The sequence below is a fragment of the Bufo gargarizans genome, chromosome 5, assembly GCF_014858855.1.
Source record: "Bufo gargarizans isolate SCDJY-AF-19 chromosome 5, ASM1485885v1, whole genome shotgun sequence".
Lineage (NCBI taxonomy): Eukaryota > Metazoa > Chordata > Amphibia > Anura > Bufonidae > Bufo > Bufo gargarizans.
In genome coordinates this window covers 55,261,342-55,279,604 of record NC_058084.1, presented here as the reverse complement: position 1 = coordinate 55,279,604, position 18,263 = coordinate 55,261,342, and positions in this window count along the sequence as shown.

Here is an 18,263-nt window from a genome sequence, read left to right as displayed (position 1 = left end):
GAATGGGCCCTAATAGCCCTGTGTGCCTGTCCTGGTGAGATGTGATCCCTATGCTAGGTGTACTTGTGTGTGGTACTTCCGGAAACACTCCCCTAAGCATAGGGCAGGGTGGTCAGGACAGTCAGGACAGAAATAGCGGATGTCACACCTTATTCCACTCCTGCTACAGACACGACATCTTTTTCGGGGTGACGGTTGGGTTGAGGTACCGGCAATGACATTGGGGAAATGTCACTCGTGTAGACGGCTAACTACACTGGTGGATGGGGCCACGGAACCTCCTGGATACAGGAGGTTCTCGATGATCTCTTCCTGAAATTTGAGGAAGGATCCTGTTCTCCCAGCCTTACTGTAGAGAACAAAACTATTATACAGAGCCAATTGAATTAAATATAAGGACACCTTCTTATACCAGCGTCTGGTGCGTCGGGAAACTAAATACGGAGACAACATCTGGTCATTTAAGTCCACCCCTCCCATGTGAAGGTTATAGTCGTGGACTGAGAGGGGCTTTTCAATGACTCTGGTTGCTCGCTCAATTTGGATTGTCGTGTCTGCGTGAATGGAGGAGAGCATGTAAACGTCACGCTTGTCTCTCCATTTCACCACGAGCAGTTCTTCGTTACACAAGGCAGCACTCTCCCCCCTTGCAAGACGGGTGGTAACGAGCCGTTGGGGGAAGCCCGCGCGACTAGTTCGCGCGGTGCCACAGCAGCCAATCTGTTCTAGAAACAAATGCCTGAAGAGGGCCACACTTGTGTAGAAATTGTCCACATAAAGATGGTACCCCTTGCCGAATAAGGGTGACACCAAGTCCCAGACTGTGTTCCCACTGCTCCCCAGGTAGTCAGGGCAACTGACCGGCTCCAGGGTCTGATCTTTTCCCTCATTGATCCGAAATTTGTGGGTATAGCCTGTGGCCCTTTCACAGAGCTTATACAATTTGACCCCATACCGGGCGCGCTTGCTTGGGATGTATTGTTTGAAGCCAAGGCGCCCGGTAAAATGTATTAGGGACTCGTCTACGCAGATGTTTTGCTCTGGGGTATACAAATCTGCAAATTTCAGGTTGAAGTGGTCTTTGTGGAGCCGGTCAAAAGCTGGATGGCCTCTGGGACGGGAGGTGGTGTTGTCGCTAAAGTGCAGGAAACGCAGGATGGCCTCAAATCGTGCCCTGGACATGGCAGCAGAGAACATGGGCATGTGATGAATTGGGTTCGTGGACCAATATGACCGCAATTCATGCTTTTTGGTTAGACCCATGTTGAGGAGAAGGCCCAGAAAAGTTTTAATTTCGGAAACTTGGACTGGTTTCCACCGGAAAGGCTGGGCATAATAGCTTCCCGGGTTGGCGGTTATAAATTGTGTGGCATACCGGTTTGTTTCGGCCACGACTATGTCCAAGAGCTCCGCAGTCAAGAACAGCTCAAAAAATCCCAGGGCCGAACCGATCTGAGCTGTCTCAACCCGAACTCCAGACTGGGCGGTGAAAGGGGGAACTAATGGTGCAGCTGAAGTTGGGGACTGCCAATCAGGATTTGCCAGCACCTCAGGGATTCTAGGGGGTCTACGGGCCTGTCTGTGCGGTGGCTGCGACGGGGTAACTATTGCACGTGCCACCGTACCAGCTTCAACTGCCCTTCTGGTGCTCGCCACTTCACCATGTTGTACGGCAGTGCTGGTACTAGGTCCAGGGAGGGCTGCGCTGCTGGTGTATGCCTCACCACGTAATCCAACAGCGCCAGCCCCACTCTGCTGCCCTTGAAGCGGATCCTGTGCAACCTGTGGTCTAGCGACACGGGGCCGGGTATGCCTGTTGGTATCAGGGACCTCAACCTCCTCGTCCGAACTTTGGGTCAGAGTGCCACTGCTTTCTACAGGTTCATATTCTGACCCGCTAGATTCATCAGATGAGGGTTCCCATTCCTCATCCGACTGGGTCAGAAGCCTGTAGGCCTCTTCAGAAGAATACCCCCTGTTTGACATTTGGGCAACTAAATTTAGGGGTATTCCCTGAGACTACCCAAGAAAAAAAGCAAGCCTGTCTTACAAATGGGAGGCTAGCGAAGTAACGGAGGCCGCTGCGGTTGATAAAAATATCAAAACTGATTTTTTTATCGCCGCAGCGCGTGTAAAGTGATTGTGCAGTGATCAAAAAAAATATATTTTTTGTCACTGCGGCGGGGCGGGCGTGGGTGAACGCACGTGTGGGCGACCGATCAGGCCTGATCGGGCAAACACTGCGTTTTGGGTGGAGGGCGAGCTAAGGTGACACTAATACTATTATAGATCTGACTGTGATCAGTTTTGATCACTTACAGATACTATAAAAGTACAAATGCTGATTAGCGATACGCTAAACTACCTAACCAAGGGGCCTAAACTATCCTAAAACCTAACGGTCAATACCAGTGGAAAAAAAAAGTGACAGTTTACACTGATCACTTTTTTCCTTTCACTAGGTGATTGACAGGGGCAATCAAGGGGTGATCAAAGGGTTAATTGGGGTGCAGGGGGGTGATCTGGGGCTAAAGTGTAGTGTTTGGTGTACTCACTGTGAAGCCTGCTCCTCTGCTGGAACCAACCGACCAAAAGGACCAGCAGAGGAGCAGGGAAGCCATTTAACAGTATTATATTTACTAATATAATGTGTTAGATGGCTTCTGATTGGATTTTTTAAAAATCATCAGCTTGCCAGCCACGATCATTGGCTGGCAAGCTGATGACGTGACCCCCCTCGAACAAATGCCGGCCCGCGATGCGCATGTGCGGGCCGGCTAATCGCGTCATCTCGCGTCTAGCGAGATGACGCATCCGTGCGTGACTCTGCCTGCAGCTGCCGCCTCCGGACCGCGATCCTGCGTTAGGCGGTCCGGAGGCGGTTAAAGAGGTTGCCCGGTCCCAAAATCTAAATTCTTTTTATGTGCTCCTAACACCCCTCACCATGGATACATATGCCCCCAATACCTGTTTTTCATGTCTGAGCCTTCCTTCCCCCTGGAAGACATTGCATTATCCTGGCAGATCTGTTTACTTTCTCCCCTTCTTGTTTTGTTGAATACATAACTTTATTGATACACAAGCCTGGCTGCACTGCACAGAGATGAGTCACAGGCTGGACACCCCCCCCCCACTCTGCTCTGTCTGCAGCAGCTACTCCATCTATAACTCCTGTGTCTTTCTACACCCAGACATGAATTTACTTCTCACCCAGTGTCTAAATCCTATTACTGCCCTCACATGTGTATCTAATCCCAGAGGCGGCTCTTCCATTAGGCCACTTAGGCTGCCGCCTAAGGACTCGCGCTGGTTGGGGGCCTTGCTCTAGCTCCCACCCGACACCGCCGCAAGTACAATCAGGGGCTTCCTTAGGTAAAAAATTCAGGGCTTGAGCCCCGGATGTTTTGTCCAGTGCCCCGAATGCTATTCCCTACCCCCCTTGTACTTGTCCGCTGATCTGCTAGGCTGCTGAGCGGTCATGAATTCAGTCACTTCCCGCGGCGGGTCTCGCGGGATCACACGCCGCAGGACGGGGTTGCGCTCTGAAGTGACTGAACTCATGCCCGCGTAGCAGCCTAGCAGATCAGCGGAACAAGTACAAGGTGGGGGGGGGGGGAAATTACTTAATGGGGGCAGTGTGGTGGACAAATTACATAATGTGGGGCAGTGTGGGGGCAAATTACTTAATGGGGGCAGTGTGGTGGACAAATTACTTAATGGGGCAGTGTGGAGGGCAAATTACTTAATGGGGGCAGTGTGGAGGGCAAATTACTTAATGGGGCAGTGTGGAGGGCAAATTACTTAATGGGGGGGCAGTGTGGCAGACAAATTACTTAATGGGGGAGTGTGGGGGGCAAATTACATAATGTGGGGCAATATGGGGGCAAATTACTTAATGGGGCAGTGTGGGTGGCAAATTACCTAATGGGGCAGTGTGGGGGGCAGTAATACTAATGAGGGCATTCTAGATGGGAATTACTATTGGTGGGACTATGAGGAGTACTATTACTATGAGGGGCACTATTATTTCTTCAGGATAGTATCTGGGGGTATTGGGGGCACAGCGAGCAGCAGGATAACACTGTGGGGAATCCTGGTTGGGAGATGATGATAGAAATGTAGGAAGCTAAGATGTCTGTGTGTCACACTCTGCAGAGACGAGGCGGCTGAGAGAAGTGTCCGGACTGAATAGAGAAGATGATGACAGAGAAGATCTACATCAGAGGAGACGTCACCTGGGGGCCCTGGATGTGACAGGTATGTGCTGCTGTATAGCGAGTACAGCAAAATGCGGTGTGCAGGGGGAAGGTCGATTTAGAGAACTGGGCAAGGGTTAATGCAAAGTGTTAATATTCACTGTGAATATAAGCCCTGTACTATGCTGTCACTGTGCATATTAACCCTTTACTGTGATGTCTGCATATTAAAGGGGTACTCCGGGATAGGAAAATAAATCCCCTATCCAAAGGATAGGAAATAAGTGTCTGATCGGGTGGGGGAAGGGGTACGCCTGATGGGATCCCCCACGATCTACTGTATGGTACTCCGGATCTCCTTGTGCCCGGAGCGGTGGTCAACACTCCCCCTCCATGTATCTATGGGAGAGCAGCACTTGTGTATCTCCGAGTCTTCCATAGAGATACATGGAGGGGGAGTGTTGACCACACCACTGCTCCGTGGGGTGGTGGACACAGCTTATTTCTTGAGGACTAAGCCGGGGCGCCGTACGGAGGATCACGAGCATCCTAATGATCTTCGTGGGCGCCTCATGTTCAAGTTTTGCCTAAGGCCTCACAAAGTCTAGAGCCGCCTCTGTCTAATCCTATCCTGTGTGATACAGCCTGCTGAGCGGTGTATCTAATCCCATCACTGACCGTCCACAGACTCTTCCCTTACTAAAACCAGAGTGTGATAAACAGCTGGAATCAGCAAGCGTATCCAATCACATGTGTATCTAATCCTATCCTGTATGTGTGCCTGATACACATCCTGTTGTGTGTGATACTGCCTGCTGAAGTGTGTATCTAATCCCATCTTCTATGATACAGCGTGCTAAACTGTGTATCTAATCCCATCTTGTATGATGCTTTCTGCTGAGAAGTTTAATCCCATTTTGTATGACACAGCCTGCTGAGTGGTGTATCTAAGCCTATCTTGTATGATACAGCCTGCTGAGCTGTGTATCTAAACCCTTATGCACCGTATCCATTTTGCGATCCACATTTTTCGCAGTGCCATTGAGTTCTATGGATTTTAGGTCATCATTTTGAAGACCAGAATAGGACATGTTCTGTCTTTACTGGGACTGACATACAGATGTAAAAAACACACCGATGACGACCATGTGCTTTCCACATCCGTATGTCAGTTCTGCGAAAGATAGAACATGTCCTATTCTGGTCCTCATAATGCAGATCTAAAACGCATAGAACTCAATGGGACTGCAAGAAAATGTGAATTGCACATGGACAGTAACCTTATTTAGTGGATCCGCGACTTGCAGACCGCAAAACAGTTACGGTTTTGTGCACGAGCCCTATCACTGATACTCAGCGCCCATAACAATGACATACACAGCGCCCCCATAACAGTCACATACACTGTGCCCCCATAACAGTGACATCCACAGCGCCCCCATAACAGTGACACCCACAGCGCCTCCATAACAGTGACATCCACAGCGCCTCCATAACAGTGACATCCACAGCGCCTCCATAACAGTGACATCCACAGCGTCTCCATAACAGTGACATCCACAGTGCCTCCATAACAGTGACATCCACAGCACCTCCATAACAGTGACATCCACAGTGCCCCCATAACAGTCACATCCACTGTGCCCCCATAACAGTGACATCCACAGCGCCCCCATAACAGTGACATCCACAGTGTCCCCATAACAGTGACATCCACAGCGCCCCCATAACAGTGACATCCACAGTGCCCCCATAACAGTGACACCCACAGCGCCTCCATAACAGTGACATCCACAGCGCCCCCATAACAGTCACATCCACAGAGCCTCCATAACAGTGACATCCACAGCACCTCCATAACAGTGACATCCACAGTGCCCCCATAATAGTGTCATCTACAGTGCCCCTCGTAACAGTGACATCCACAATGCCCGCATAACAGTGACATCCACAGTGCCACATAACAGTGCTATTCAGTGCCGCTAGTGCCATCCAATGCCCCCTTGTTTCATCCAGTGCCCCACTTGTGCCATCCAGTTCCCCTATTGTGCCAACCATTGCCCCCTTGTGCCATCCAGTCCACCCCTTGTGCCATCCAGTGCCAACCCATGTGCCATTCGCATACATCGCGCTGTGCCGGAGTCAGTACAGGCTTCTCATAGAAGCCCGTGCGATACAGAGAGCGGCCGGCGGTCCTGCACATGTGCACTAGCATTCAGGCTAGTGTGCTGTGAAGACTGCCGGCCGGCGCTTTCTCCAGCAGGAGGCGGTGACGTCACTCATGACGATCCGTCTCCTGCTGGAGAAAGGAAGCGAAGACAGGAAGATAAGAAGACGGACTTCGTCCGGAAGCCAAGAAAAGCCATCTGGAGGGACCACGTGACCGGGAGGCAGATCTCAAGAACGGCTGCACTGTGGAAGATAAGTATGGGACCAATAATCTTTCCTCCACAGGTTAGCTTCTAATGACCAAAAAAAGGTTAAGCCCGGAGGACCCCTTTAAAGACACACCAGGACAGGCCTTTTAAAAGAATGGTGGAGCATAACACAAGGTTTCTATGTTTGGAATTATTTGAATCCCTTTGTTAAGGCCAAAATACAAATCAGTGTATTGTCTAATGGTGGGGAGCTCTCACCTCCAGCCTACAGATGATGTTGTGGGAGGGAAGGATCAGGCGAAGTGAATATTTTTGCCTGACTGTTTTGTTCTCCTGGGAGATAAGCTGCCTCCAGAAGTGTCTGGCAGCAGCTTTCTCTCCTCGCCCTATTGCATACACATATACGTTCCTGTGTACGGGTATACCAGGAGGGATAGCTGTCAGCTCAACCATCTTTCAGCCGACACCTATAGAACGTGTAGCAGACACTTGAACCCTGAACAATGCATAACGCAGTATATAGGGTTTGCCTGTAATTTTGTTATTGGCTGATGAAGTACACTGAAGTAAGGCAATGTCTTCCTACATATTTCAATGCTTCGACAAGGTATGAACCAACGTTGACTGGTTTCTCTTATGAAGTGCATATGCTCACTTAGTTCTACTCACTGATATTGACTCATATTGTATCAGTACATCTATAGCCAGGTAAAGCTAGCCATTCAATAGCTGTCAGCCAAGCTAGCTATTCCCCTCCGACTCCCCCATACACATACCTGCTTTATTTGGCCAAGCATGCATGTCCTCTGAGTCGGGAGAGCCAAATCACAGTGGTGGCTTAGTTTCTTTGATAACAAAGGATTGATCATGTTGAAGTTCCATATGCCAGCTTCTTTTTTCCAGACATAGGGCCAGATTTATCCTTACACTTACATCTTACTCCACTTTTACATATGTCCAATGTCAGATTTATTAATGGTCCTTTAATGCTGTGATAAATGTGGTTTGACGGTAGCAGCTTATCCGTCAGTAAGCGGCTTTACACAAGTCGCACATCTTTATGAAAAAGTCGCATGTCCTATTAAAAAGTCGCATGAGATAAGCATGGTCCTCACTGGAGTGAACTTGTGCAATTTTTTGAACAATTTTTTGCGACTTTTTTAAATTGTAAATCTGTCTAGAGATTCATTTACATAAGAAAACACGCCCACTTTAGGAAAACTGGCGAGCATAGCGCAGAGCCAATAAAAGTTGCAAATTTTTGCGCAGTTTTAGCAATACCTAACAAAAGGCAAGTGAACATCTAAATAAACATTTGATGGTCAGCCATTCCCAACAAAATCTGAGGGTTCAGCTAACCCAGCTAATCTCAGTCTAATGTGTATGGTCACCTTTACATCCATGGCTACTTTTTTCAATGACTAATGCATGAAGAATTTTAACCTTTCTATGGTCCATTCACACGTCCGTAGTGCATTGCGGATCCGCAATACACCCGGCCGGCACCCCCATAGAACTGCCTATTCTTGTCCACAATTGCCGACAAGAATAGGACATGTTCTGGACTGGAAGATCAGGGGCACGCTCCAGAAATGCGGATGCGGAGAGCACATAGTGTGCTCTCCGCATCCATTCCATCCTCATAGAGAATGAATGGGTCCGCACAATTGCGGAACGGATGCGGACCCATTATACGGACGTGTGAATGGACCCTTATGCTGCTAAACTTCCTGATTTGCTATACCATGTATGTATGATGCGGGGATGGTGTGGGTACAGCAGCTGTTCCCACTGCGACGGCCACCATTTAAGCTCTTAGATGCCACAATCAATAGTGACTAGTGGTATGACAGACGGCGCCGCATCCAGGTAATGCTTAGCAGTGATGAGCAGCAGGGGTCATATTCGAGTTTGCGATATTTCGCAAATATTTTGTAGAATATTTGGCGAATATTCGCGAATTCGAATATTTGTTATATTCTACGATTTTTTTACTCGAAAAATCGACAAGGTAATGATTACGTAATATTCAAATTTTCGTAATGCTAATTTTTCATAATGCGAATTTTTATTGCAAATTTTTCAATTGCCAAGCAAAAACATGATTCCTCCCTGCTTCTTGCTTGTGGGCCAATGAGTCATAGCACTATATCGAATATATTAGTTTTTTTTTCGAATATTCGTAATATTCTAAAACATGAATATATAGCAATATAGTGAATATTCAAAAAAAACGAATATAGAGCAATTTAGCTAATATATTTGCTAAACTTCAGATGAAAAAAAAATTAGACAAAGAAGATTATAGCACTATATTAACTAAATTGCTCTAGATTTGTTTTTTTTTCAAATATTCGCTATATTGCTATATATTCTTGTTTTAGAATATTACGAATATATTCGATATAGTGCTATATATTAGTTTTTTAGAATATTCATCATTTTTCTCATTTAAAGTCATGATTCCTCCCTGCTTCTTGCTTGTGGGCCAATGAGTCATTGGCCCACAAGCAAGAAGCAGGGAGGAATCATGTTTTTACTTGGAATTGAAAAATTTGCAATAAAAATTTGCATTACAAAAATTTGCAATAAAAAAAGCTTGAATATTCAAAATTACGAATATATATCACTATATTCTAAATATTTGTGAATTTTCGAAGTACCTATATTCGCGAGAAAAATTCACAATTCTAATATTCGTGATCAACACTAATGCTTAGGCAGAGTCAGTAGGTTGCAATGACATCCAGTGGGCTAATTAGGACAACGCCTAATGGACTGCCTGTCAGTATAACAGCAGACTGCATCATATAATGCTCTGTTCACATCTGTCTTGAAACCCCTTAGATGTGAAAGGTTCCATCACATTTAATGGAAAATAGTCATGTAAGCTATTTTTTTCCAACAAAATTATGGACACCATGAAGGAACCCGACACTCTATATATAGAGAGAGACTCCCTTTTTAGCCACCTAATTACCTCCATTGGAAGCTGACCTCTTTTGCAGTCAGGAAGAGCAAGGAACTATTTCAAAGCTGATTAGGACTCATTTTGTTACTTTCCAGATGTCGGTGGGGTCAGTGATGCTTGGAAAATAATGAATAGCACATCTGAGCTCAGCAGATCTGAGGTCTTCAAAGTCCTTGTGGGGCCATCACATTTGTTTTGCTTGTTGTCTATAGGTGGCCATATACATTAGACTTAGGTCAACGTTCGTCTGTTGAAACTTAACAACGAACAATCAATTTAGCCGACCAATGATAGACCATTATTGTTCTTTGAAAAGAAGTCAGCCGCGTTAATATTTTTGTCCTTTCTTTAAAAGAATGTTCCCAGAAAGATCTGTTGTCCATAACCTGATTGCATTGAACATGTATGGACAGGTTAAACAATTGTAACACCCAACATGGACTAAAGTGTGTATGGTTATGTCTGTGAAACCAATGTTCATCAGATGTTTGTTTTTTTGCTCAACTGATGTGGAACCATCAAACAACTTCTATCTAATGTGTAGCTTTAATCTACTGGTAAGTTTTCATAGCTTTAATACACTAGAAAGACAAGTGGATATGGAGTCAGGAGGTCATCCTCCTCATGTTCATTACATTGACTAAACATTATAAATAGCATGTCCCCACCAAATGAGTTAGAGCCAAGAACATGGCAAGGTGACACCAAGGGCACATTTCACTGGTTCTTTCATTGGAGACACTTTTTGTTAGACACCTTCATTAGCAAGTTTGTTGTTAATTTCTTTTAAGGATATGTCCAAGATTCAGACATTTTCCCTTAAAACAACAATCCTTAAAACAAATATAGAACTAAAAAAATTTAATACATCGACCATTAAAGGTGAAGGAAGAATTAGTCTCAAAAGAGATTACTTGCAGCATTTGGACTATGTGTCATGATCACTTTACTTGAAACATTACTGTGGACTAGGAGTTTTAGAGAAGGTACAGACCGAAGATTAATGTACGAAGAGCAATTTTAATGGTTAGTAGTGTATATTGGAATTTGTTTAAATTTTTTTCACTTGCACAACTGCATCCAATTTAATGATACCTTGATAGGTGATGTTCCTGCATAAATGGGATCATTGGCCAATGACTGGCCTTAGCAGTGATGTGTACTAAAGTGGTACGTGATTGCTGGGTTATGTGCATGCTTGGGGACGCATGACATGTTGCCAGTGGTCATGTCATGCATCCCCAAGCATGCACATAACCCAGCAAGCACGTACCACTTGAGTACACATCACTGCTAAGGCCAGTCATTGGCCAATGATCCCATTTATGCAGGAACATCACCTATCATGGTATTAATAAAGATATATTTTTAACTACATTTGGTTGTGATCATTGTATGGTTTGGGCATTACCCATATTTTTGATAGGTGATGTTTTAAGATTTATGTGGCCCTTCTAGGTCAGGTTATTGTTTTTTTTTTTTCATTTATGCAGGAAGTTTACATGCAGCGACTGGAAGTGCAGTCATGGACATTCCCTTTAACGCATTCTGATTTATGCTGATTGCTGCATTATTACTGGCAATGCATGGTAGGGGCTCCAATGTTGGAGAGTTTCCCAAGCATTGCAATCGTTGTGAGGACAGAATATGAAATATGTAGCTGCACCTCTAATCACACAGGCAATTTACAGGAATGGTCACTCACATGTTTACCAGTAACTGGATTAGACTGCACATCCTGAAATTTTATTCTTAGGGAAGGGGTGCATCATTTGTATGCATTTTCATGCAAGCGCTATGTTTTATGCGATGTCACATGAAGGCGCAAAGCTCTATAAAAGAGAAAAAGTCCATGTTGCTATTTTTTACTTTTCTACTGTCCCCAATTCCCCCATTGTCATTACTCAAAACTGCAGTGAAATACATTTTTGGGACTGCTGTGCATGCGCTCAGGAGCCCTCTCTTTTATGTTAATGTGGCACAGCATGGGGGGGCAGTAAAAAAAATAAAAATAGTGATCCAGATCCTTTAGTTGAAGATAATACTCCAGGGTAATGAGAACAGATTCCTTTTAAACGACAGGGATCTGATATTTTTCCATTTCTGTCCATGGACTCAGCAGCGCAACTGTCAATCGCACCTACTACGTGTATGGGAAGCCTTTCTCATATGCAGATATGTTATTTTGGGGTAAGAAATTAAATAAAGACTATGGAGAAAAAAAAACATGACAGACTTAGCTCTGCTACATCTGTTAAGCTCTAAGAGACTTTGAGACTTTTTATGCCATTTTTATAGCACTTAACAAAAAAAAGTACACCCTTTGCGTGCTTATTCCATTACGTGAAATTTGACAGCTTGCCACCATCAGCTCTCACTTGGGAAGTTGGCAAAGTACTATTTTCGTCCTAAATGTTAGAACTTCTGCTTAACAACAGACCAGAGCTCACTATATAACACAACAGGGCTCAGTCTTCAAAAAGAAAAAAAAAATGTAGCCCTAGAGCTAAGACTGCAAACTATCACAATGTACGTCTTGACATTGATAGTGGCATGTAATGACTGTAGCCAGCAGGAAAGGAGCCAGATTGGTGTGTGAACCGACAATAGTCACATCCGTTCAAAAGCCTTGAGGGCTCCATTGGTGGGTGAATTTATTTTTCTTTCTGGGGTTTTTCAACGTCGATGTCACCACTACTCCCAGTTTCTCACTGTGCTTCTCTATACAAAAGTGCTCTACGATTCATTCCTGGATCCTGTCTGTCTATCATTATAGATCCAACACAGCAAAGGGTCGTTCACTCCAACATGTTCTACAGAGAGGAAGTGATGTCATCTGACCCATGTTTCCTTTTGCATTTTTAATGCGCTAAATTGTGAAAGAAATGTTAAATTTCCCGAAGGGAACGGGTTGTCCAGCTCATTAGTGAGACTGTCGAGACACCATGCTAATATGTTGGCATACAGGTATACAGAATGTGCCAAGCTGCTTAACATTTCTGTTTTGGCCATTTACTTGCACCTGTTCCTTCAATTATTTCTGTATCGCTGACCTTAACACTTGAAATTTCAAAAAGCATGAATAAAGAAATTTCAAGCTGAGGGAAGACAGATTTTAGAACAATGTGATGTTATGGGCTGAGATTCAAGAAGGTCAAACAGCCACAATGTTCATCAAAAAGACTGCAATTATACAAAGATGTTAGGCTAAGGGTTGGTCTTGTTTACCAGTGTACCAGATGATCCAAAGATTAAATGGGCCAATAATGCAATAAAGCCTCAAAGGTCTAGTAGAAGATAAGCACATTATGAGCTAATTTGGGGGAATGTCATAACAAGTGTTTGAGTTATAATTGCTGTTGATGTTTTTGGATTTTTTTTTACTGAAACTGAGTTTTAGTAGTGACCCAACATTTTGAAAACCCTCAGAAGACCATGAACAGATCTAAACCTGATTCTGGGTGATTTCATCAACATGTCCTTAGTAAATAATATGGGACTACTGAGACAAGATATTGACTAAATCTCAAATCCATGTCAACATTTAGCTGTACCTTATATATTCTACCTGTGTATCCAAGGGTCAAAATGATTATGCTAAGATTTCTTGGCTATTCTTGGTGGTTTATCACAAGATACCTAATGGTACCATTGCAGCCCCCACATATGTTTTACCCATGTCTCAGAAGTGAACATAAAGTACAGTAGGCCTCATAACCAGCACAGACTGGGGCACATTCTGGAACCTATTCTGGTGCTGATCCATGTCACTGTAGTACTGGTTCTTGTTAATCATCCCACAAATCACAAGGAAAATTAAAAAGACTCATGCCCCTTGAATTACTTTTCCCTTCACTTGTTTTCTAATATGGAGACCACTGTGGTGAGGAAGCCTTGTACAAGTACACGCTGCCCAAAAAGAAGAAGGATATACCAACCTGATTTGGTCCATCTTTCTTAATGAGCCTTATAGCTGCCCCATTGGCTACCTTTATTGTAGGAACACCCTTGCCAGACATCTATACAGATTTTGATAGTGGTAGATAGGTAGGTGGCCATTCCACTAGAGAACCTGGAAAAGTAACAATATGTGGCCTTCGCTCATCTAATAAAGAATCCTCAGATCCTTGTGACTCACTAAAGAGCCTGACCTTGGTGTGAGCGAATAAGTAAATTTTGTCAGGTCTTATTAGTACTCATCCACTGTTCCTTTAGTGCTCAGATTATATGTTTGTCTCCTAATCTTTGCTAAAGTAACAGGTGCTGAAAGTATAGTGTCCTATATCCTTTAAGAACCAATTTTTATTTTTTTTGCCCTCTGAACTTGAAAGTGTTTGCCTTCTTTTTACAGCCCTAGACCAAGTGATCACTCAACAGTCAGGCAAAGAAGACATTCTGAATTATGATCCCCAATGGTCCAGCCAAAGAGAATCAAGTTTAAAGCCTATTTTGGAGGTCATCATTGAATGATTGACATTCAGAAGCAAGTGAACAATTTGAGATAACTTATTATTATTACAGGGGATGTATATTTTAGGGGTAAATGCTGCTTGAAGAGCAAGTTTGGAAGTTCACACTCTATAATCTACAGTAATCTGTTCTTTAGAAGTATTGTCCTGATGGGATGACCCCATTTCCTAAAGAAGGTCCCAGAAGATGGTCTCCAGCTTCCTCCCATACTCCAAAGACATACTGATAGAGAACTTAGATTGTGGACAGCAAATTATGGTAATGTCTGAAAACTGCTGCAGAATATGTCTGTGCTATATAATGACTAAAATAAATAATGTGGGTTGATAGATCCTTGGGCAATCTGCTTTATTCCTGCAGGCTAAATGTGAAAGAATACTACAACCATTGATACATAGTGAAGTAATGTGCTCTTCATTAAGTGCTAAGTTCTGAAACTGGACCTTCTTTCGTGCTGACTTTTTATAATATGTCCTGATAAAACAGGTTTTTACCATGTGGATTGGGATTGCCAGTTCTCTTCACCCCCACTGTAGACAAATACCAAAATCCTTAGACCACCATCCTGAGAGGCATTTTGTTTTCGCCTAGGACCCTATTCAGGTCCTGATTACGCACTGTGCACTGTGCACTGTATCAGTTTTGCTTCTAGTGTTTCTCAATTGGTGCCAACTGATGGAGATGTTTTACATCGTCCAGGGCATCTTCACAGTTTTGGTATTTATAAAAAAAAAATTGTGGCCAAGCAAAGGAAAAATATTTCCAATGAAAAAAAAATAAAAAATACTGCCTATATTTTCCTGATAATGAAACAAATTGAATCATGGTCACATTGGGGTGGAAATAAATCTCTTGTATAATTATGAACTAATTGGTAAACATTTTAGAGTGATGTTGGCCATTACTCAAATGAAACATCCCAATGGTGGAGTAATATGAGTAGGGAGCAGGCGACGCTGTAAACACAGGATGTGTTTAGAATGTGCTTAGAATAACTGTTTAGTTGTTGTTTGTTTTACAAAAGATTTGTCAGTTTTTGCGTGAGAAAAAACTGCTTGGTGTTACAGCAACATCCTCTGCAGAACTTTGGGTGGTCTGGACCATTTGACAGGAGCTGCAGCTGATTATATCTACCATCAGTGCAACTCAAGGGACAGCCACCTTTAAGAAATATCTCAATTTAGTGAATTGTACTTATTACCCAGGCTTGGGTTATAATCAACTGTTTGTTTGTGTTTCTCAGTCCAGTAATTTGTAGGAATCACAGCAGAAATAGCACAAAATCAGAGGACAGCAAAATTTTAGAGGAGTTGTTTAGGTTTACGTTCCTCCGTATGACAAAGATGCAACTGCTCTCTGGATGGTCGGGTTGCAAAGGCAACCATCAAATGTCCACAGAGTATAATGTGCAGGTCTCATTATGAATACCAATGAACAATGCTTACTGGCTGTTTGATGGTCGCATCAGAATTCCAACCAACCAACATGCTGTTGTGTCTCTTCATGCCCAATGTAAGATTGGATGGGAGAGTACACCTGGATAACAAAAATAAAAAGGTCGTCTAGGAGAGGGAGGCACAGGTGAGGACCTCCCTCAATATACTGCAAACTTGGAAATAGAGTATTTAAAGGGGGGCAGTATAGCATATAAAACTTAACTTTTAATGAAATAAATTAAAGAATAATAAAGAGCCCCTACAAGAACAAATAAGCCAAAAACAAACCTAAACCAAAAAAAATTAATCGTGCTAGGTGAAAAAATCTGCAACCCCATAAGGGTGTAACAATGATTTTAGTAGCAACTAGTGTACTTACAACAACTCAAAAGGGGTGTATCTACAATCAGACTGGTAGAAAAAATGGGTCGATCTTACCGGTCCCGTTGAATTGCATCATGCGAATAGGAGGTCATCAGGGTGTACTGGCCTGAGTAGGGCATGCTAGAGACAGTATAGTACCCCTAGCCCTGTCTTCACACTGGCTATGCATTAGTACGTCTGTGAATGCGACAGCAAGCACCTTCAAGCACAGGAATTCCTGAAACTTTATTGAGTGGACACGTGTCTGAACCATATTCGCATGACGCAATTCAATGGGACAGGTAAGATCGACCCATTTTTTTCTACCAGTCTGATTGTAGATACACCCCTTTTGGGTTGTTGTATGTACATGCACCTGTTGCTAGTAGAATCATTGTTACACTCTTATGGGGTTGCAGATTTTTTCTCCTAGCACGATTATTATTTTTTGGTTTAGGTTTGTTTTTGGTTTATTTGTTCTTGTAGGGGCTCTTTAATTTATTTCATTAAACGTTAAGTTTTATATGCTATACTGCCCCCCTTTAAATACTCTACACCTGTATAACCCCTTCGAGTAAGATATTTTAACAACTTCCTTCATCTATTTATACATACAGGGCCCAATTATAGGAACAGCACAAGGGGAATGTGCCTTGGAGTTTACACCACTCTGGGGATGTGGAGTTCTCCACTACCCACCTTTGCTAATAGCCATGCAATGGTCCTATCCAGAAGAGAAGAAGTAGGAAGGTCATCATATATGGTTTGACTGTCTCCATAACCTCCAGATTTCAGTGGACAGGGACTCTTTAATTGACCCTCTAGGTCCATTCTGGGACAGTTGTGTTTGCTGTTATTGGGAGCATTTCCACAAGTACAAGGCCATTTGGTCATCATTATACTTTAAGCAAGCAATCCCTAATTGACTTTTTGTTAAGGGCAATAAAGCAAAGTGTTAAAGTCAATATGAACATCAGCCTCAAAGGCAAACATCTTCCTGAGTCTCGGCATGAAGGGTGTTGACACCAGCAGAGCCCCTTATTTTATATGCTAATTTGACTATTCATTTCTATATCTAAATAGAGTGCTATACTGTGGGGGGAAATGAAGTGGTCCTTTTTATTATTTGCAGGACAGAAGGGGCCAATTAATCTCCTCCTGACAACTTGAAGACAGCTGATTAAGCACAGGCGAGCTTTTGGATACACAGAGGATAGTGTCACAATAACACCCAGAATGCTTGATGACTGGTTCAAAAGATCAACTGGCCAAAGTAGTTCATTGTGTCACAGGATTGACAGCTCATTGAGACTTCTGTAATAATGTTTGCCTTGAGTTGCCATTTATAGTTCAAAGACATGTGCTAGCCATCCATTTTTTACATAAGAGCCTATGGCATCAAATGGAGACATCTGCCAGCCGTGTACATTTTTATTTTTCATCTCATGCCACACATCTCAGGAAATCTTGGGAAAAATTAAAAGAGTGAACATAACTCTGAATAACTCTTAATACAACCTCCATCCATAGAACCTCTATCCATAGGGCCTATAGACATGGAGGTCTATGCACATGTTTGATGTGTGTTCCGGGACTGTGCACCATTTAAACACAGCCTAAGGGTACTTTCACACTAGCGTTGTTTGGATCGGGCAGGCAGCTCCGTCAACTGATGTGTTTTTTTCCTCCATTGAGACCCTTTACCGGTTTTCAATACCGGAAAAGAATAACGCTAGTGTGAAAGTACCCTAAAACTTTCAAAGTTTTATTTTTTCCGGGCTTCTGATTTTGATGATCTGTCCTCAAGATTAGGTCATCAATGTCCAATCGGGGGGTCTGACACCTAACACCCCCAACAACTAATATTGATGACCTATCCTGAGGATCAATATCAGGAGCCTGGAAAACCCCTTCAAGAAAGTATGTATATTTGGTATCTTCATAATCATATCAACTGTACAATAAGATTAATATGATAAATACAACTTGAGCTTCAAAAAACAAGACCTCATATCTAAACAAAGCGACCAGCTAAATAAAATAGTTAAAACTACCAGAAAACAGGGATGCAAACAAATAAAAAAGCCTCTAGTCCTAAAGGGCAAAAATTGCATATTGTGTCATTGGTCCATGTGACTTCTGTAAGCAACAAACATACGATATGTTAACTTTGTGTCTACATCTTTAAGAGCCCTGCATAGCAACCAACTAAAAGTAATTTCTAATTTTATATAACATCACAAAACTGAAGCTTACCTACATAAAATAAAACTAAAAAAAGTCACATAAAGGGTGAATTGTATGAAATAACACTTTTACTTAGGCGTCGCCGACATCAAGGGCCCCTTTAGACTGGTGACCTTTCCTACACACTTTTTAATCAATTTTGTCATTTAAATATGGAATTTTATGCTAAATTTATGAAACTATAAAAAAAAATCTATGACGT